Source organism: Emydura macquarii, unplaced genomic scaffold, assembly GCF_026122565.2.
Source record: "Emydura macquarii macquarii isolate MOO-44397 ecotype Brisbane River unplaced genomic scaffold, CSIRO-AGI_Emac_v2 contig_1045, whole genome shotgun sequence".
NCBI classification, from domain to species: Eukaryota; Metazoa; Chordata; order Testudines; family Chelidae; genus Emydura; species Emydura macquarii.
Genome location: NW_027131182.1, coordinates 20157155 through 20179239, shown reverse-complemented (window position 1 = coordinate 20179239; position 22085 = coordinate 20157155).

Genomic DNA, 22085 nt, shown 5'->3' with positions numbered 1-22085 from the left:
TTGCTGAATAAGCAGAAAAGAGGGGGAAGAGCAGGTTCTTTATCCTGTGTTCAGTTCCCTTGGCCATATTTATCAAAGTGGAAAAGTGTTCCTTTTGCTCATCTGACCTGAGTGCTATTGTGTTTAGAAAGCAGGCTGCTGGCCAACTTCAACAGGACAGCATGGTAGTGGCTGCAGACAAATGAAAAGCTCAGAAAGACAAGCCACTGAAAAGAGTGGCCAGAGGACACCAGAGCCTCAATCTGCAGCCACTGAAGCAGACCAGGCTTACCCACCCCACCCCAGGAGGGTGAACTGTGGAGGCCTCAGGAGCACCAGTCAGCAGAACTGGAGCAGGGTAAAACCCAAAGGCGCTGATCACCTTCCATCTTCTGCTTCCCCACCCAAATATCTTTTGTTTGTTGCAGCACTTGCTTTCCTGAAGTGCCAGTTTGCTAGAATGGGTTCAGATTGAAAAGATAGGGGCTTCCTGTAGCAATCGCTCCCCCATAACAAAGTAAAATACCACTGAGCTGCTGGGACTGGCTAGAGGGGCTTCCCAGTGCATGAGGAGCTGTTACCTCTGCCCTTTACTTGAACACACCCTTCCCTCCCCAACCAAATGCTCGCTCACCATAAAGAGAAGAGGGAGGCTAAAGGAGACTGTGTCTCTCCTGCTCCATCCAGCAGCGGCTCCAAAGCAAAGAGTTCACAGGGACCGATGGGGGCAGGAAGAAGGAGGGAGCTTCCTGCAGCCAGGGAAGGCTCCTGGGGTGGGTCTGATGTGTCCCACGGAGCAGAACATGCAGAGGAAGAGAAAGATTCCCTCTCCAGCCAAGCCAGGAGCAGCATCTGGGGCACCTCCAACTCCGTCCGTCCTTGGCACTGGAGCCAGTGCTCGGGGGTTAAAAGGGCTTTGGGCTGGTGGGGCAAGGGGGGGTGACAATGGAATTGTGGTAACTGGGCTTTGGTGTCCAGTCAATACTTCTGATTGGAGACTGTACAGGTCCCCTTAAAACTGGACTTTCCAGTCAAACACCAGATACCTGGCTACTTCAGTGTTGCCAGGAACCACCCCAATCCCTGTTAGTGGATGCACTGCAGTTATGTCGCCCCCACCATTCCTCAGAGATCTTGAAAACCACCGGCATCAGAGAGAAATCAGTTTTCTACCAATACCCCTTCTTTACTTCATAGAAGGGTTATGGGGGCCATTTTGGAGCTGGGAGCTCATCTTCCACAGGCAGCAATTTTAGAACAGGGTCCTGGATCAGCCTGCTCGGTAACCATCTTAGAGTCCTCCAGCAGCATTAAAAAAAAAAAAAAACCACCAGGAGGAAACAGACAAAGGCCATTCCTCATCTACTTCCCGCTCCTCCTTTCCACAGCCCAGATTCAGGAAAAAATGGATCCTAAAACATTTAGACAGATTCTCAAGGGGTCACAGGTGAGACAGCAGAAGGCATGAGAGTATAAAGCATAGGCATAGGTGCTCCTCCCCGGATTCTTCTGGGTCTATATCCTTGGCCCTCTCTCCTGCTACTTTGCTTATAGGGAAAGCTAAGGGTCACTAGACCGCAAGTAAATCAAAGAAACCCTTTAAGTCTAGACATTCTTCCTCTTCGTCCTCAGAACATGATAAACTTTCAAAATTTGAGATGGAAAATCTATCCCTTTCCTAATGATTCCCAACATTGTTATCTTTTTTACTGCACATTGAGTGGATGTTTTCAGAACATTATCCACAATGACCCCAAGATCTCTTTCTTGAATGGTACCAACTAATTTAGACCCCATCATTTTATATGTATCATGTTATATGTATATGTTCTCCAACGTACATTTCTTTGCATTTATCAACATTGAATTTCATCTGCCATTTGGTTGCCCAGTCACCCAGTTTTTCGAGATCCCTTTGTAACTCTTCACAGTTTGCCTTGGACTTAACTATCTTGAGTTGTTTTGTATCATCTGCTAATTTTGCCACCTCACTGTTTACCCCTTTTTCCAGATAATTTATGAATACGTTGAACAGTACTGGTCCCAGTACAGACGCCTGCGGGACACCACTATTTACCTCTCTCCATTCTGAAACCAACCATTTATTCCTACCCTTTGTTTCCTATCTTACAGTTACTGATGCATGAGGACCTTCCCTCATATCCCATGACAGCTTACTTTGCTTAAGAGCCTTTACTGACGGACCTTGTCAAAGACTTTCTGAAAATCTAAGTACACTATATCCACTGGATCGCCTTTGTCCACATGCTTGTTGACCCCCTCAAAGAATTCTAGTAGATTGCTGAGACATGATTTCCCTTTAAAAAAACATATTGACTCTTCCCCCAACAAATCGTGTGTCTGATCATTCTGTTCTTTACTGTGGTTTTGACCAATCTGCCTGGTACTGAAGTTAGCCTTACTGGCCTGAAATTGCTAGGATCGTCTCTGGGGTTTTTTTTTTTAAATTGCCTTCAGATTAGCTATCCTTCAGTCATCTGGAGTTGATTTGAATGATAACACAGTTAGTAGTTCTGCAATTTCACATTTCAGTTTCTTCAGAACCCTTGGGTGAATACCATCTGGTCCTGGTGACTTATTACTGTTGAATTTATCATTTGGATCCAAAACTTCCTCTAATGACACCTCAATCTGGGACAGTTCCTCAGATTTGTCACCTAAAAAGAATGGCTCAGGTTTGGGAATCTCTACCACATCCTCAGCCATGAAGACCTCAGCCTGGCCTCCTCACAACAGTGGCAAGAAAACATTCTCTTGGTATCGTTGATAAGGTGTCATTAGTATATATAGTTCTTTAAACAAGAGAGTTGTGTAACACAACTAACAGGTTCCCTAACCTGAGTGGTTTACAGTCAAAAAAGGTAGAACCAGGCTCATTGCAGCCTAATGTAACAGAAAGACAGGTGATCAGTATAGCTGGAATGAATCATAGCACATGTGGGTTTAATGAGCCTTATGTGCACTAACTGAGAGGCTCTTCAAAACATGGTATCGGGTAGCATGCAGGAAGGTGCAAGTGAGACAAAGAGCAGGCTTCAAAATGGTGAAGGAGGAGAGGGTGTAGAAGGAAATAATGATAAAGCTCTAGGTAGGACTCAGGTGCAATAGCAACTTGAAGGTAGAAGGAAGAACTCTGAATTTCATACAGACGAGGAGATGCCAGTGTAAAGAGAAAAATGTGACCAGAACACTGGGGAAGGAACATGTTTTTGAGAGTGCTGTAGATGGTCTGGAGTGGAGACAGACAAACAGGATCCCAAGACTTTGTAGGCTATCCAAAGACTAATGTAAACATTATATTTTAAAAGGATTCCTAATGGTCATGGTTCATTCACTGCTCTGGAGACGAGCTCCTTTCAGGTCTGATGTCCCCATCAGTATCTCATTCGTGCACCCTGCTGCCTTCCTCTCCCTCTACACAACTCAGGCTTCTCTCTTTTCATGGTGTGGCCCTCCACTCAGGTCACTATGTATTTACCCGCTTCTGGGATATCAAAGTCTTTCTGTATAAACCATCTCAGTCTCCATATTCACCGCCCCGATAGTGCCACTTCCCCCAGTGGCTGCCAGGGGAACCCAGGCCCACCTCTCCTCTAGGATCCAGCTCAGGGACCCTCTAATCAGCAGAGAAGTTCTGCATCATCTTAAACCTTGCTCTCATTTCCCTGAGCTTTTTCCTACACCCGCTCTGGTTGGTTGGTTTCTCTAATGTCCAGAGAGTTGCTACAGGTTCCTTCACTGCAGCCCTCTGTCTTTTTACTAGCCCTGGCTGTTTCTTCTCAGTTGGGCTCCATCATCATTCAGGGGTTACTTAGGCCACCTAATTCTCCTCAACTGTGAGCTATCCAGCTAACTGGGCCCCTTTGCAGCCTCATTAACCCCTTCTTAGGCTAATGTGGGGTGAATAGCCCATCACACTACCCTTTTCAATAATGCTTGAGTCATTGCACACCATAATCAACATATTCAAACATAATAAAATAAATTCACTACAGTGGGAGCTGGATTTAACCTGGTAACGTACAGGTGAAAGGCACTATAGTCCAAACCTCTTTTGTCCCCATGTTGAATGTCCACCTTTTCATCTGCTTTTATTTTAGATGCAATCAAGAACTACAGTACCATTTATTGAATGTACTGGAAATGTGGCATCCTCAGCAGTCAGGCTCCTATTCTTGTGCCTAATTTCTGAATATTAAAAACCTTAAGGCTGGTACATCCTTGTCAATATGATGTAAATGCTCGGTTACATTTCGCATATTGCAGTAATGCATACGTTTTAATTAACTCTTCCCACTCCCTCTTCCAAACACCCCTGACATTTTCATGGGAGTGGAATCGAAATTTAGGTCAAGATCCAAAATTTGAAGCTTGGGCCCACCTTTAATTTTAATCTTCTTGCTGTGCTGAGCTTCCTGATCTGATTTTCATTTCCTCTTCTGAGTACAATTTGTATAAAGGGGGAACAAAAGAGGAAATGTAATATTATATTAATTATTATTTTATTAATACATTTTATACAAAAATTGCCCATCAGAATGGACAGTTCTGAACTGGATTCTAAAATGCAGTAGGAGGCCAATAGATTTGGTTGGGAATGGAGCAGTAGTGGACCCTCGTCTTCTACAAACCCAATAAAGACTCATATTCTTATCTCCTGTACAAGGTGGAAATGAGATAAGAATCTGGTTTAAGATTGTCACTGATTTTCAAGTCAAATTTCATACTTCCTGCCAAACCAGATGGGTGTATGTATTTTATTTGTACTTGTAATGTTAAATATTCAATACATTTGAATAAAATAATATTTTTTAAATCTTGACATTACTGATTTATGTCACAATATAATCATTTGAAGTGACAAACAGCATGGAAAATATGTAAAAATCTGTAAGCAGTGTATGCAAAGTCATTATTTTTGCAAGACTGTGTTTAGGGTAGATTTGCTAAAGGCTGTTGTTTTGTTACATCATCAGCCGGAAGACTTTTTTTCCCCAAGTTTGTAAAATGCAGTATGAGGTTCATATAACTGAGAAAGAGATGGAAGATGCACTATTATGTTGTTTCTTGTTAAGCTTCTCAAGTGAATGCATCAACACAAATTTTGTGAAGCAAGTTTTCCTTCCTGCCTACTTGGGAAGAAAAGTTATCAGATATAGATTGAGCTAACAGAATGGTACCTGTGCTTTGGGTAAGAAACTGCTTTGCATAGTATTTTCAATGCCAGACATCCAAAAAACATCAATCAAACTCACAACAATGAGGTTGGCTTAAAAATCATGACATTAAAAAAAAAAGTCGGGTTCTTTTTATTAGCCTTGTGCTTTTTGAGCCTTAAATGTTTCTATTTTCAAGATTTTCTCTGTAACTAAGAGGGCCAGAAACTTATTTTTTCTTCTTCGAATGAATGCTGAGATTCTCATATAATCACATGATTCCAGGAACTGGAGCTTTAAGATGCCAACTATCATAAGACCTGTGATGAAATTTTGGGATACAAAAGTTTTCTGTTTTTGCAGCATGAAGATCCATTCTAGTTTCAGGTTTTTTTGTACTTTTAATTCAAAGTTTAAGCTTAATATATATTCGCAATATTCACTTCCATTTCTGCAATGCATCCAAAGGAATATAAATTACTTGTGCTTTTCCAAGATCTAGTCTTATAGTTTATCTTAGGAACTAGGTAACTTTTGGCAAGTCCTAAATTTGCTCACTTTTACAGAGGAAACACTTTCCATTAATAAGAGCTACATTAACTAGAGTATTGTCTGTGATTGCAATAGTACCCCTGGAATGTTTGTATCTCATGTGGCTACTGATGTCACCCTTGCATTCATTAAACATGACAGGAGTTTATCATAAATTCTCAAGATGTTTTGGTGAAATGCTGTGTGATATACAGTGTATTTCATGAAAGCACCTGTCAGATGCCTAAAGAAGTCTTCCTCCTTTTGAGCTGAAAAAAGCAAGATTGTGAATAACTGCACGCTATTAACAATAGACGTAATTTTGTCACCTGATAGTAGTTCTTCCAATGTAGTTTTGGCACAATTACTGGGAATGGTATTTATTTACAAATGTGGTAACTGCTAGTTCAATTTTATTTAGTGCATCTTTGGCATGAGGCTTTTCTGAAAATAAGGATGCATCAGCTTTCCTTGATCTATGAATACAACTTCCATTAATATCAATAGGAGTTGCACATCAGATTGGGGAAAATATATAGACCTATATGTGGATAACACTCCATTTGTGACGTTGAGGCTCAATCCTGCTCAGTGGGAGTTTTGGCTCATTTTTCACTTTTCTTTGCACTGAAGGCATATTATACCAACCCTACAAAAGGATGAATCCTTTGAAAGTGTAGCAAATATATTCTTAATAGAGACAAGTCTGAGGCAAAAACTGTTACTATGGCAGAGGTGCTGGAACAATTTTTATCGTGGGGCTGCTGAGAGTCATTTAACCAAACCGTAAACCCCATATATAATGGAATCCACTTTAAGCAAAGGGGTGCAGCAGCACCCCCAGCACTTCCAGTTCTAGGACCTATGGATTCAGATGAAAAACTCCCTAAACTTTGTAGGTCTTTGCAGCTGTAATTTTCAGTCACCCCAGTATGGAGTTCAGTACCAACTGCAAAGTTCAGTTCAGCATTCACAAAATTCATTATGGAGTTAGGTAATGTGATGCTTTTTTACTAGGCACATTGAGCACTGTATGGTTTGATGTAATACAGCAGAGGGAGTAGGTACAGTGAGAGGTGCAATGTGAAAGTCGTTGTCTGATAGAATTCAGTTTGGCAACCCCACATTTTTTGTTAATCCAATAAAGAACATTGTTACTAAATTTGACAACTAGTTTCAGAAAACTAAGAAAACTAGTTGCCATATCATTTATGTGAATTTCAGCCTCTGATGCCGTATTGCGTTTCTGAGCTACATCATGAGGAAAAATATCAGGATCCAGCATTTCAGAATGCTGATTGATTTAAAATCGTGAGCAACTATAAAGATATTGAAAACGGCTGGTTTAATTGGGAGTTAGTTATTCCCTCTGCGGAAATTCATAATTAAATAGGCAAACCATTAAGTGATGTAAAGTTAAAATCCAATTTGTCAAAAATATTTTCAGCTGAGGAGTCCTGAAATTTGACTGAGTGGAACATTATTCAAAACACCAGGTTAGGCAAGAACAAAGCCAAATATGATAATACATTTGAAAAGCTATGAAAAGATTGAGAAACAGAATCCCCTCGGATGTTTGGGGGGGAGGGTAAAGTAAATAGGATTTCATCTCTAGGCAGTTACAGTAGTTAATATGTAGATAGAGCACTTTTACAGAATTAGTTTGGCTCCCGTTCAGCTTCTAGCAATATCCATATTAAATTTCCACTTAAATCTCTAGTACAGATGAGTAAGTAGAGGATTACCATATTTTGGTGTGTTTTTATTATTTATCTTGATGTTTGATTTCCTGCATTGAAATCAGAATAGAATCCTAAATTGGTCCACAAATAAAGTATTTTCCAGGTAAACGATGAACGGATTTTAGAAATGCAGTCATATTGATCTGAATGCTTTCATAGCACTGCAAAGGGTACAGAGGAAACTAACACGGCTTTGACACCTTTTTGGTTGTCACTTGGGCTATTTTCCTCTCCCTCACTGCCTGATCATGGGAGGCAATAAGGGAATTGGTTTGGGCCCTAAATCTAGTAAAAGCAGTACCGTACTGTTCTGCAATGGAGAGGGAGAGCAGGATTATCAGAGCTTTCAAAGAGCATCCACTGCCTCTACACTTTTTGAGGTGTGTTCGTTGGAATCTAATCCCATCCTGGCATACAGGGATGTTTTAGGGGAGGGAAATAAGATTTTTTCTGCAGTTCATATTTTGTCCTCTCTCCCTCTCCCACATACATATACATTTTCAAAGCATACACCGGATCCTATTTAAACAATTAGTTTGTGATTCACTTCACATTTAGTCAAATATATGCATTAAAAAGTAGTCTAAGATCATTGTATCATAACAATCCAATCGGTTTCATGCTGACCCACATGGGAGGGGGAATTAATAGGAATTAAATCAATAGGGCTTTATTTTTACTTACCAGGATCCTATGGAAATTACTCTAAAATGAAAGTTATTAGTGATTTGGGGAACCCAATTTGAAACACCATGAAAAAGTGTGATTTTAGTGGCAGGTGGGTAACAAGCATTATATGAAAATCTTTAAAGTATCCCAGTCTGGGCACCCAAATACTAAGCTCTCAAAATCAGTACTCATTTTTTAAAATCCTGGACATGGAGTGTAATATATAATGATATTTTTCTATTGGTTGTTTGGACCATTTTCTAGACTTCTGCAGCAGAGACGAGATTTTCTACTAAATTTCATAGGGAGGTGCATGAAAACCTTTAGAAAGATTATAATTTTAAGTCCTACAGAACTTTCCAAAAGGGAAATTAGCAGGTTCATTCTAATATTATATAAAATAATATATAAAGATAATTATAAAGATGGCCTACCATATAAATTCCTGCTAATCATCTACATTTTGCCTCTATTTTCCCCTCCTTTCTCCATTGTACAGAAAGTAGTTATAAAGTTGGCCTACTATACCAAAGCTTCTAGTAATTTCTATTTTGCTGGCCCTTTCCCCATGTATTTTATATTCTTATCTGGCAAAATGTATACAAAATTAGAATATCTGCCTCTAAGTGCTCCTAGGCACCACCAACAGCATGAAAAAAACCTCAGCTCTTTGTAGACCACCCTTCAGCCATCACAATGACAAAATAATTGTAGGACCAGTAAAATTACTCAAACTGCATGGGAACAGGACACTCAGTTTGTGACAGAAGCCAGTATGCTATTAAGGAAGTAGCCAAGTAGGGGCATGCTGTTCTGACACTTCTCTTGCTGCTGATGAATATAGAGTGACTTCTCTGAATGTCAGGGCACAATGATTAGCATAATTAGAACATACCTTTGTGACACAGTTATATCCGTATAAAGTTCCAGTGAGCCAGACTTAGTGACAATTGGTGATATGTCACGTTATCTAAATACACAGCATCGGAGTTTAGGAGTGATGGATACCCTGCCAAACCATTTTTAGTAAAAATCATATCCCACTTGCCCTGTTATTTGCTTCACTAGAAATTTAAAACTAATAAACATTTTTCCTTCAAGCTCACACGATTTTCAAGACAAAGTCAAAGCTATTCCCTGACTTCATGTTTTATATTAAAAGCAGAGCCAGATAAAACATTTTTCCTCCATAAAATTCCACTAAGCACCAAGTGCCTAAACAATAACAAGGTAAGAAAATCACACTAATTACTGCACTATTGTAGGTCTAACTGTAGGGGCACAGCACCCTTCAGTGCGAGACCCATTGTGCCTTTTCAAATGCACCGACATATTAAAGTGTGACACATCATACATACGATGCCTGAAGCACAGAGTCTTTAAAAGCCCACACTGGAAGATCTATTTAAAGAAAAATAATCTAATCCATTATATAATAATAACCATCCTTTCCCTTCTAAAGGGAACCTTTTAGTATAGTTCAAAAAGTTTTCTTTCTACTCTTCTCTATATCCTCTCTCCTTACAACTCCTGACTGTTTTCACTCCTCACCTGTCTCCCTGTGCCCAGTCCCATATCTCAGCCTCTCTGTCCAGCCTCTCCCCCTGGATATTTCGTTGTCAAGTGAAACTTCACATGGCTAAAATTGAACTCCTTGGTCTGAATTCTCTGACATCCATTGCATGCCAAGTAAGAGATACCAAGTGGACTTAGAGCACCCAGAGATGGCCAGTGAAGAATTACCTCTGAGGAGGGGAACTCTCTGCCAGTGGAAAGATAGCAGAGGAGACTCCTATAAAGATGCTTCTCCACCTCTGGCATACTGGAGTGGAGGAGTGTGTTGGGGCAATTTGCAGGCAAGGATGAGGAGGGATTATGGCAAACCAATGCATTGCTAAGGCCGACCTCTGTAAGAGTAAGTCCCCTGAAGCTTTAACTTGCACTGAGGCTGGGTGACTCAGGATCAGTGAACTGCAATCAGTTCCTATAGGCCCCCGTCTCTGCTTTGATCAAACAGATGTCAGATGGACTGAGAATTTGCTCTTGTCCTCCCTCCTTCCCAAACACTGTTATTGTTGACAGCACCACTTATCCCTGCTGTCACTCAGACACACAGCATGGAAGTCATCTTTCACTCTTCCCTGTCTCTCGCTTTGCCTGTCCAGGACATGTCCAAATAGTCCTGCTTCCTGCTCTGCAAGATTTCTAAGAACTTGACTTTTTCTCTGAAATTTTAATCAAAATGTTATTCATTTTTTGTTTTCAGAAACTTCATTTACCAAAAAACATGTTTTCTTACTGAAAACCAGGGTTTTTTCAAACAAAAGATTACAATTTAAGAAAAAGTATAATTATATTGATAAAAAGATTGATCAAAATTCTCAAAAAAAATTTCAGCAGGTTTTCATGAGAAAATTTTTTAGTATAAAGAGGAAATTTTTGAGAAAAAAATGTACACAAAAATGTTGACTAGCTTTGTGTAACAGAAATAATGAATATTTTCCTCACTCTTCTCCTAAAAATAACCTCTTTAATAAAGTCTGTATTGATTCCTCTAGTAACAATGTTACCTTTCTTTTTTTCAACTATTCACATATGTACTATATTTTTCTGGGTTAGCTCCTGATCCCCATAGATATAAAGATCCTTTTGCATGAATATCGTTGCTGGACTGCAGCCTCAGGCCCTGATCCTACAATGAGCTCTTTGTGGGTAGACCTCATTGCAAGGTATGGGTCTAAGATTGTAAACTCTTTGGGTATATGATTATCATGATGGACAAGATTTTAAAAGGCAGGATTTAATTTCACTAGAATGATGAATTATGCCGAAAAAAGAAATGAAGGGAATTATTCTAAATGTGTGAGTAGAGCTGACTGAATTTTTTTTTTTTTGACAAATAGAAATTTAGTCAAAATTCATTTTTTTAGGCCCCTGAAAAAATTTGTGATTTTGGATCAAACACAACAAATAGTTCTCATCCCACCCCCACTAAAAAAAAAAACCCACCCTAAAGAAAAACACATTAAACAATTATGAAAAATTTCATTTTGACTATTGGAAATGTGAAAGATTGAAAACATGAGAATGTTTTGTTTTAATTTTTTTGTTTTGAAAAAGCATTTTTGTTTTTAAATTTAGCCATTTAAAAAGAACCCAACCAAATACACACACACACAAAAGTGGGGAAGAAAATCATCCAAAACAGTCAAATCAAAATGAAAAACAAAAACATCATTTTGAGTCAACCAAAAAATGTTGGTCAACTCAAAACAAATAGAAAAACTGAAAAGAAAGAAAGCAAATAAATAAATAAATAAATACATTTGTTTTAAGTCGAATAAAACCTTTAGTTGGACCTAAAATATTTTGGGGGGGAGGTTACATTTTGGTGACAAACAGAAAATTGTCTGTTTTGGGTTAACATGAAACAGGTTATTTTTTTCTCGATTTTTTTGGTTTGGCCACTAGACTGAAAAATCAATTGTTCATGCAGCTCTACTCTTAATCTCTCACATGGGCATGCAGTAGTGCCACAGTTCGGTAAAGCTTTCCCCACAGTTGGGCATGGAAATAGAACTTCTCAGTCCAGCTGCTCCAGACCCGTGACCAATGCTGACCCCTCAGACATCACTGTGGCACACACTTTCTCAGAACTTTAACTCTGTGGGCACTCTGGGTTTACAGTTCACTTCTTCAGTGATGTGACGGTGGTTGCAAACTGACATACAGGTGGCTTTGCAAGGGTTCAAAAACTCTTCACTTTGGGCTAGCACAAGAAATACAAACATCTAGGCAAAACAATAAAACACATTTCCTCAGTTTCCCTCACCACTCAAGCATTTTGGGCTGAGGTCTGAGTCCTCTAAGGAGTACAGGATCACCCTTCCTGTATATGACATCTTCTCCGAATCATACAGTCTCTCTTTCCTCATCGGCCACTTCCTTCTTCCTTGGCTGGTTCCCATAGTTAAAAAGGACCCCTCTATTCTTCTCTTCTGTCCAAGCATGTTTTATCTCTGAGAGTTCTCTGAGTTCCCTTTTGTCAGGTGACTCCCTGATTAACTTCATCAGGTGATCAAAATCCCCTACCTCTTGATCCATTGCTTGGTTAACTCCCGTCTGGAGTTCAGACTTGAAAAGTTGGTTTGCCTTAGGTAGCAGCCATTTCTTTGTCCAAGGATGTGCCATTTGAATGGACTATTATCAAAGTTTAACAATTCTCCGCAGATACCTGTGTCAGATGAAAGATCTTTTTCCTATCACCTTCTCCGGGTTTTGTCTATATGGAGGCAAAATATAGCGGAGAAAACCAATTCCCACATTCATAATGCAGCTTGCATTCCAAGACAGACACAAATAGAGTTCCTGATATCAAACAGAATTAATAAGTTGTACATAGACAGAATTCACAAATCATCACATAGTCCAAGTCACAATCTAGTCTACTACAGCAACAATAATGTTATTGGAGAAGTTCCACAAATAAGATTTTTAGAATAGTTTACACTTCAAAGAAAAGTAAAACCAAAACAAAGTGTGAGTTATTCATGTTGCATTCATATGCAAAGTCTAATTTTTCTCTGTCAGAAGATATACTTTCTCCATCCAACTTCAGCATCATGTTACGTTATGAACTTTCCTAATGTCATTAGTGTGGTGATAAAATCAATTAAGGTATTTAGTTCTGTCAGAGATTTCAAAGTGTCTTTTTTTTTTTTTTTTGAAGTAGTAAAATATACCAAGGCCTTAATCCATTCATAATTTCAAAGTTAATATAAACACCTATGGCGGGATAACATTCAACATATTCTACTTTCTCTGGTATTAGCCAGGATCTTGCATAAGTTATGTAAAGTTTAATAGCACTCAAGAAGACTGTTGCTTGGACAGAAGACACAACACTTTCATTAACTACACCAAGAGCTGGTTGAGCCAGACATCTAGTTCACACTTGACACGCTCAGAGACTTAATACAGACATCCACATAGTCATTTCTAAAGTAATAACTTTTCATCTCTCCTCACAAGTTATAACCCTTATGTTTGAACAACTTTAAGTATTCATGGCCCAAACTACAGGGATCATGTCAGCTTGATTTGACTAAATTGTACCTAAATGTCTTCAATAATCAAAAGAACAGCTTGTGGTCTGTCTAAAAAGCATTGTTGTAGATAGTGATCTGTTGCAGCAACTGTCATACTCTTGAATAGATATAGAAACAATACATTGTATGCAAAAAATCTTAGTATATTTATGTTTTTCTAGGATTGGAGTGTGTGAACTGCTTGATGTACTGAGGAGTGATTTTGAAGTGGGACCTAGTGCTGTGCCAGTACTTGGACTTGGAAGACCAGCTGTGCCAGTTGCTCTATTGAAGAAATGCCTGCTGTGACAGTAGCCTGCATGTGTTCCTTAATTTCCTGAATTATCATACCCTTCTAATCAGTTTCTGAGTTTTGAGGATCAAAATTGAGGATCCAGGAGAGCCGCAAGTTTATAATGTCTGGAATGAAATATCCTATTTATCTTCTCTTCACTCTGCAATTGATCAGCATATTTTTTTAACATGTCTCCTGTCTTAGCCATATGACACTTCTTCTGAGACCACTTCACTTAATTGATCTAAATGATATTTCAAAAGCCCCAGAGATTTAAGATTCAGATGAGGGAGTGTCCACTAGGGATGTGCAAACTAAATAATTAATTTTGCCAGATATAATGAGTAGAAATGGTTGAATTGTTCAATGTGAACACTTTATTTATTAATTAATTAATTGCATATGGCCCTTTTTCAGTTCACAAGCAGTCCATGAATTGATCATGATTTTCCTGAATTTGTTTGTTATTTGGAATTGTTTGACTATTAGTATTTGGAAAGATAGGGCCTGATTCTGCTCCCTTTGAAGTCAATGACAAAGCTCACAGACTTCATCAGTGCAGGTCCTGGGCTATATTTAGGCCTATGTTTTTTTCACAGGTTATCCATAATGAGTACACCTTACGGTATCTGATATTTGGAAGTACGTGTTCATGCTGTGTGATTGGTCACATAAATGAGATGGCTCTGTTCCCTAAGTAAACGACTTAACTTTGGTAAACAGGAACAGTGTCTAAAGAAATTTTTGGGACCTGCATTTCATAGAGAGAAGGTTGAAGAGCATGATAAGGTGGAAGAAAGTATGATGCACACTGTCTAGCTTGCTGGGACTACCCAGCAAGGGGACAGAGACACAACATGACTGAAGCTATGTACACAATGACTGCGGCAAATTCGGTGCCATCAGATCAATTTTTCCGGTTCGATTGAGCGGCAGTGAAGACATGCTCAAACAATCCAGAAGTCGATATAATAAAACTACCTCCCCAGAAAGTGTAGCGCTGCGTCAACGGGAATGCATTTCCCATTGGCGCAGCACAGTGGAGATGGCGCATTAAAGGGAAGTTACGAAGTTACTCAGAGTAGCTTGCGTAACTCCCGTCGATTGCCACCGAATTTTGCCAGCAGTGTTGACCTGCCCTTACTTTTGTGCCATCTTGGCTCCAGAGCCCACCATGTATTGAGGAGGTATAGCTGAAGCATAATGCATGCTATCTTCTTCTGGTGGAAAGTCCTTTAGGGAAAGCTGCCAGCTGACACACTTACATTGTGTTATAGAATCAGGGAACAATCACTGTCTCCCTGATGTGCTCCTTTCCTCTGCTGCACCAATTGGAAATTCAACACTACAGAGAAAAGTTCTGGCCTTATGTTTGCAGTAAGACAATATCAAATCTTGCATGTAGTTATATCATGATTTTATTATTAGGTAATTAAAATAGATATTAATATTCTCGCCATACTGATTAGATTAGTGTGGAGATAGCTAAATGGACTTTTAATTTTCTTTTGCATGGAGAATTGTTCACCAGCACCCTTTCAGCTTAGTGCATGAGTAAAGGAAGTGTGCTATTCTTGGGTTTCCACTGTCAGGGTGTCTTAAGATTCAGGTATTTTACTGCTTGAGAAATCTCTTAAAATTGCATGTGTGTGTGGAAGAAACAATGATGTTACCTAGTGGCCAGTTAACTAAATCCTAACTGTTTATTTCCTATGAACATCGCAGAAGATACAGTGTAGGCCATTAATGTAAGAGACAATATGTCTGTTGAATTATTAAAAAGGGAAAATGATACAAATGACTGATAAATTAGCAGATTTGATGTGCACTAAAGTATGATAATTTAATTACTTTTCAGGAGCATATGGTATAATCCAAATGATAGCATGGCTACATTTATTCAAAATCAAAAAAATACTTGTTATTGTATTATGCACAATTTTTAAATACTTTTAGTAGCAGAATATTAAGATTTTGTTTGATTGGCCTTAAATGTTATTTGAACATAGAATAGAACTCTTCTTTCAGAAGAATGCCTAATAAAAGAGTATTCCCATGAAAGGATGAAATACATTACCAGTTAGTGACAGATAACTACCAGTAGTCATAGATGGCTTTCGCAAATTCTGAATATCCATTTAGGCTTGGATAGGGCTAAATTGTCACTAGCCTTAAGATGCTGTTGCAAGGGAACAAAGGGGGAGTGGCATAATATAAGGCACAATGCCATTAAAGTGTGGGAGGATCAGGGCAAGACTGAAGTGTTTTGCTGCACAGAGTGGAAATGTTTTCAGCATGCCACCTCCACCTCCTCCCCCTGTCTCACCAAAAGATGTACGGAATTAAAACATAAAAAAGTAAAGCAAAACTGTTACACAAAACACCTCAAACTGAACTAAGCACAACAACAACAACAAATGGGTATGTGATGCCTTGGGATGCAAAGATTTGGTGCCCTTGAATATTAGCAAGTAAATAATCAAAAGAGTTGGCAACACTTTGCTTCCTAGTTCTTGAGAAGTCCTCACTGCTGTAATGCGATATAATCCTACAGATACACATCAATGTGGAGTCTCATTTAGTGAGATTCCGCATGTTCACATGGTTTCACACGTTAATATAAAATGACAGGATCAAGGTCTAAAGTTGCCTTCTGTATGAGGGCGCTGGGAGAAAGGATCTCCATGCACATTCTATTCCGCTAGTGCACCATAATCTGAACTTTTATTTTGATTCTTATTGAATAAAGGGCCTCAGTTCTGGACAGACACCCAGAATCTGACCTCTCTGAGTGTTAATCCTCACCTGGGTTATAACTACTACTATAGTTGCTATATTCTGTCTCTATTTAGTGTCACATTTTAATCTCCATTATCATATACCTATGTAAATTAAACACTGAACTCCAGTAGAGTTACTCCAGACTTACACAGGTCTATAAATGAGATCAGATTTTGCCTTTAATGTCTGTTTCTTACCACCTAACATAATTCTCAATAATGCACTATCCCTAAATTCCACAGTCATCTATAAATATGTTCAGCAATACCCATGTCCAGTCAAAATTGATCATATTACCAAAAATAGTTAAAAATTCCACAGAAAACAAATAGTAATACACTGTCAGTTTACAATAAATGCAGCTACTCTATCATTCAAATTATGCCATATGCTGCTAGGCGAACTGAAGTAATTATCTACAGCAGAATTCAAGTACTGTATGTCATCTGTAATCCTTTTATTTACTGTGCATCACATTTCTACCATAGATGTCTACCTTTTTTTTCTCTTTTGTAATTGGATTGGGTCAAAAACCTAACAAATATTTCTTATTTTCAGTACATTGTAAATTGAGACAATTTAGAGGAAACTAGGATAGCAGTACTGAAATACAGAGCCACTAAAGAGTATACATCTTACCCCTATTGAAAGCAGTAACTGAGAGAAATAAACTACAATGGATTAATTCTCTGGGGTCTGCTCAATGTCTATTTCACTCAACTATCCATACTATTAGGAACCCTTGCATAGCATTATAGCTTAACACAGATGAAATTACCTACTCACTGGAGTTTTAGCAGCCTGGCCATGATTATAGTTTCATTTGAACTCAGTTGTTGACAGCATATATATTTTGTTTTAAAAGAAGAGAGAGGCCTTGCCTCTTCATTATCCTTTACCTATTTTAAATAAATGAATAACAGAAATTAGGTGGCAGTTTTTTCATGAACACCAATTAACTGCAAGGCTAAAGAGACTGAGGTAACTATCTCTGAACCCAGTTTTCTGTGAGTGACAAATTGCATATGTGTGTGAAGGAGGCCTTATTGGTGGAGCAGTGGTTTATTTTGATAATTTGCTTTACACTGTTGTAAAAGAGCTGAATTTGACTCCTAAATTGTAAACCTGCTATGTGTCCAATTTCCCAATATTTGTCTTGTTAATTAAGATCTCAGTCTGCAAAATGCAGTGCTTCACTTTAACATTTTACTGGTGATTTTGGGCTAAAACCATCGTTGATGTTACTCCACGCAGGGATTACTTTAGCCCTTTAAGTTAAACAGCCAAACTATGATGTTACGTGGCATTATATGCTAACATTATAAAATGTGATTAACATGATATTATTCAGCTGCAGGTATTTAATGGATGGAAACATTTATTTGTGGTTTGTAATTTATCATCAGTTTGAAGAGGATCAGACACAAAGGAAACTCTCTTTAAAATTTCATATTTACATATAAATCTACTTATCTTTCCTGTATGTTCCATGAATATCCTTGACATTATGGCTAAATTATAAATGTTTAAAACGACATATCACGGTTTGAGCCCAACATCTCCTTCTATTTTATCTCCTCCTCCTTCTATGTGATCTTGAAGTGAAGTCATAATGCTAAGGTGTAAAAAAACAATCATTTCCATGGCAACAGAGCCTGACTTAGTGAACAGGATTATTTCTTTTTGGGAAGATCAGGTAGATCAGAGAAGAAAAGAACTCATATTCAAATATATGTTTTCAATATGCAGCAATGATATGAAGGCCTAACACTGCACCACTGCAAGATGAGCTCTTGTTTGAGAAAGCAAAATAGAGGCCTGTCCTGGTAAGTTCTTCAGTGGGAGTTCTTCATGGAAAAAGCAAGATGCTAAAGAGAGTGGTGTTAGTGATTCAGTGGGTGACATGTCCCTTTTGAATCTGAGTTGAACCACTTTCCATGTATGATACTACTGGGGGACCTTGTGGGATTGAATGTGCTTTCATCTGAATTACATCTAAAACTGTGGTCCTGCTCAATTATATAGACCTATATTTACATCCATTAAAAAGGAGCCTATAACCCTTGCTTTTTGTCAATTCTTAAATAAACCACCATGCAGTAGACTGTTCCAGTAACTCATTCAACAAAAAGCAACAGTAACACAACAAACACATATTTAATGTCTGCAATCAGAACTTTACCAATACCTTACAGTTGGGAAAAACACATGGGTCTCGCTGGTCAATAAACTGTTGACTATTGAAGGATGAGAAGTGAGTTCCAAAGATAAGGCTATTTTAAGCTCATTAATGATCTCATGGTACTTTGTGCAAGAGCGGAGACATCCTGGTCAAATGACAATTTTGATAATGACTTTCTTATTAATTGAGATCTTGAGTTATTTTAACTGGATAAAGCATTTGTCTTAACTTTCTGTGTAGTGTTGCTAGTATCATAGTATGTAATATTCCATTGATTGGTGAAATGAATTCATTTGATACCAAAATTTGGCTCAGTCTCTGTATGTATTTTATAATTCTGAGGATTGTGAAAGGCACTATGCATTTGATCCTGAAATGCTATGGAATGGCCAGCAACATCTCTCCTGGAGACAAGTGAGAACTCCATTGAAGAAAGCAGTGTAAATGATGAAGGGGTGAAAAATTTGATCTTGGATGAATTGTACATGCTACAATGATATTGTACATGCTACAATGATAGATTAGAATCCACTATCAAGAATATTGCATCAGGGTATGAAGAGTCTAAAATCCCTTTTAAAATTAGTAGCTATCCACTCCCAATGTAAAGACTGATACAAAAGTGACATAGATATATGCTAAATTGTTTGCACACGTACAAAAAGAAAATAACTGATTATCTGTATACTTAACACATTCCCAGTCTGAAATTTATATTCACTCGGAAAATTCATGCCCCTCTATTAACTCTACTAATACAATATATGATTTAAAAGGAAAGGAATATAGCCTCAGATTTATGGTATGATAAGCACATATGTAAAGAGAAACATGTGGCAGACTGACTTAAATGCAAGGCATTTGGTGTGATCTTTGTACTCTTGATAGTATCTTCAAGGGGACTTCTGTTCAGCTAAACTAACTGAGTATCAGCTTTCAGCAACAGCGCCCGACAATAGATTGTGGCTAAGTCTGACAAGGCCCCTGGGAAAGAATGCTGCCCTCTGTCACCATATGGCCTGAAAAGGGTTTCGTACCTGTTACAATATCCTGAAGAGAGGGATTCGTGGCTAAAACTATGTAGGGTTCATTCTTAATCCCAGGAAGCTAATGATCTACGAAGGTTAAAGATGCTTATTGTAAATAACATGTTATTCAGCCAGTCAGATGTAGTTTTGTTTTGTAGCATGTATTAACTTTCATTATGCTATGATTACATTTCTCCATTGAGAATGTATTATGAAAAGGATTAAAAGAATTACTTTGTTTCCATGACAATGAGTTTAACCACTGTTGACCCTAAACATTACTTATCAAACTCATTGATATTTGGGGGGTAACTCAGCTATCAGCTAATATGTTAAATCTGAGTTTGCTTAACTAGAGAATAATCCATGTGGAAAAACATGAATTTTCTAGTTTCCAAATCAACTCAAAAAATATTTTTGAATTTTGTAAACAGTGTATGTTGATGTTATGTTCCGCTTTTCGACTAAGAATCTTCTATCAATTCTATTATCATCTTTGTTACAACCTGAAACAACTGCTTTAGTTTTCCCTAAAATAGTCATGAATAATTTACTGGATTTTTTTTATTTTCAATGTTTAAGGTCGATGCTGTCCCATAATTCTATGTGAAAAAATACGGTTGAAGAAAAGATGGGAAATGTGCAATACACAGTTCTATTCATTTAGCAATAGTAGTACTGGTCAGAAAAAACAAAGGGGAAGTTTACTGTTTAAAAAAAAAAAAAAAGGTTTTCCCTGATTGTTTTAAAAATCAAAACTCAAAACATTTCAGCAACCTCTGCTCTCTGTGGAACAGAAAGCTTCATCAGCATGAAAGACGCAAATGTTACATTGTAGATTTTGTGATAATACAATGTTACACAATATGCAGATGTATTTTTACCAGAACATGGACATTTGTTGAGGAGCTGGGCCAGATTCTGATTTCATTTACATTAGTATAAGTCTGGAGTAATTTCCATTGCCTTACACTGTGTGTCAGAGAAAATCTGGTCTCATGGTACTGGAAGGTGCTCTGGGCACCTTCTTAGTGCCCAGTCCTACAAAGACTTATGTATACATTTAACTGTAATAGTCCCATGGACTTCATTGTGATTTCTCATACTACGTAAAGTTAAGAACATACATAAGTCTTTGAATGATTAGGACCTTAAGGAACATGACATATTTGTAGATGATCCTGAAATAAAATTAAATTAAATTAAAAATAAATAAAACATCTCAAAAAAGATATATTGGAATAGGAAAAGGTACAAATAAGAGCAAATAAAATGATTAGGGGTATGGAAAAGCTTCCATATGAAGAGAGATTAATAAGACTGGGACTCTGCAGCTTGGAAAAAAGATGACTAAGTGGGGGATATGATAGAGGCCTATAAAATCATGACTGGTGTGGAGAAAGTAAATAAGGAAGTGTTATTTACTCCTTCTCATAACACAAGACCCAGGGGTCACCAAATGAAATTAATATGCAATAGATTTAAAATGAACAAAAGAAAATTTTTTTTTTCCACACAATTCACAGTCAAACTGTGGAACTTCTTGCCAGAGGATGTTGTGAAGGCCAAGACTATAACAGGCTTCAAAAAAGAACTAGATAAGTTCAAGGAGGATAGGTCCATCAGTGGCTATTAGCCAGGATGGACAAGGATTGCTGTTCACCAGAGGCTGGGAATGGCCGACAGAATGGATCACTTGATGATTACCTGTTCTATTCCTTCCCCCTAAAGCTCTTGGCATTAGCCCACTGTCGGAAGAGAGGAAACTGGGCTAGATGGACCATGGGTCTGACCCAGTATGTCCATTCTTATGTTCAAATACTTTTATGTCGTGTCACCAAATGGCACTGTTACACATTCTTTTTTTTAAGCATGCCAGGAAATGTTCAGTCTTGGGAAGACATGCTGTATTATTAGTATTTACAGCAAACATTTTCAGAGTTATAAAGCAAAACTTACATATATCCTTATAGCATGAATACAAACATTATAAATTAGATTAACGCATGCAGCAACTTACAAACATTCTATAGAATCTAAACACTAAAGCATTTTTATAAGACTAATACCTATTTTGAGCAACATTAACACATAAGTGAATCGGTCTGGTCTCCAGCGATGAGTTTGTCCGTTCTTAGTTAATGCCTGCAGTCTTGGCGAGATCTGGCACCTGGCCTGCCAGCATCACAAGAAATATTAAATTTATATTGTAAAAGGAAATAGATGTATCATAATTGTTCTAGCAAATTACAAATATATATGTCAAACTTTTATTCAGTAGCTGAGTGGCTGTGATAGGAGCAGTCCTCTGAGGGGTTCCGTCTTTGCAGCCATTCTCTTTTAAGTCATAAGTTGACACAGAAGACAATAAACAGTGACAGTTTTAGTATAAAATCACATCACTCCCAGGTGTACATGTTGCTCCACCTCCCACCTTTTGAAAGATCCCTTAAATAGGTTTAATAATATGTTTAGGGGGGGAAAGGGGGGCCTCTGGATCCTAGATGTCTTGCTCATTCACCTGTGCAAGTTGCTTCTTGCAAAAACAAGCTTGCCCAGTAACCTTTACTATGTACAGCTGCTATATATAACATGAATTACAGCAGAGAAAGTC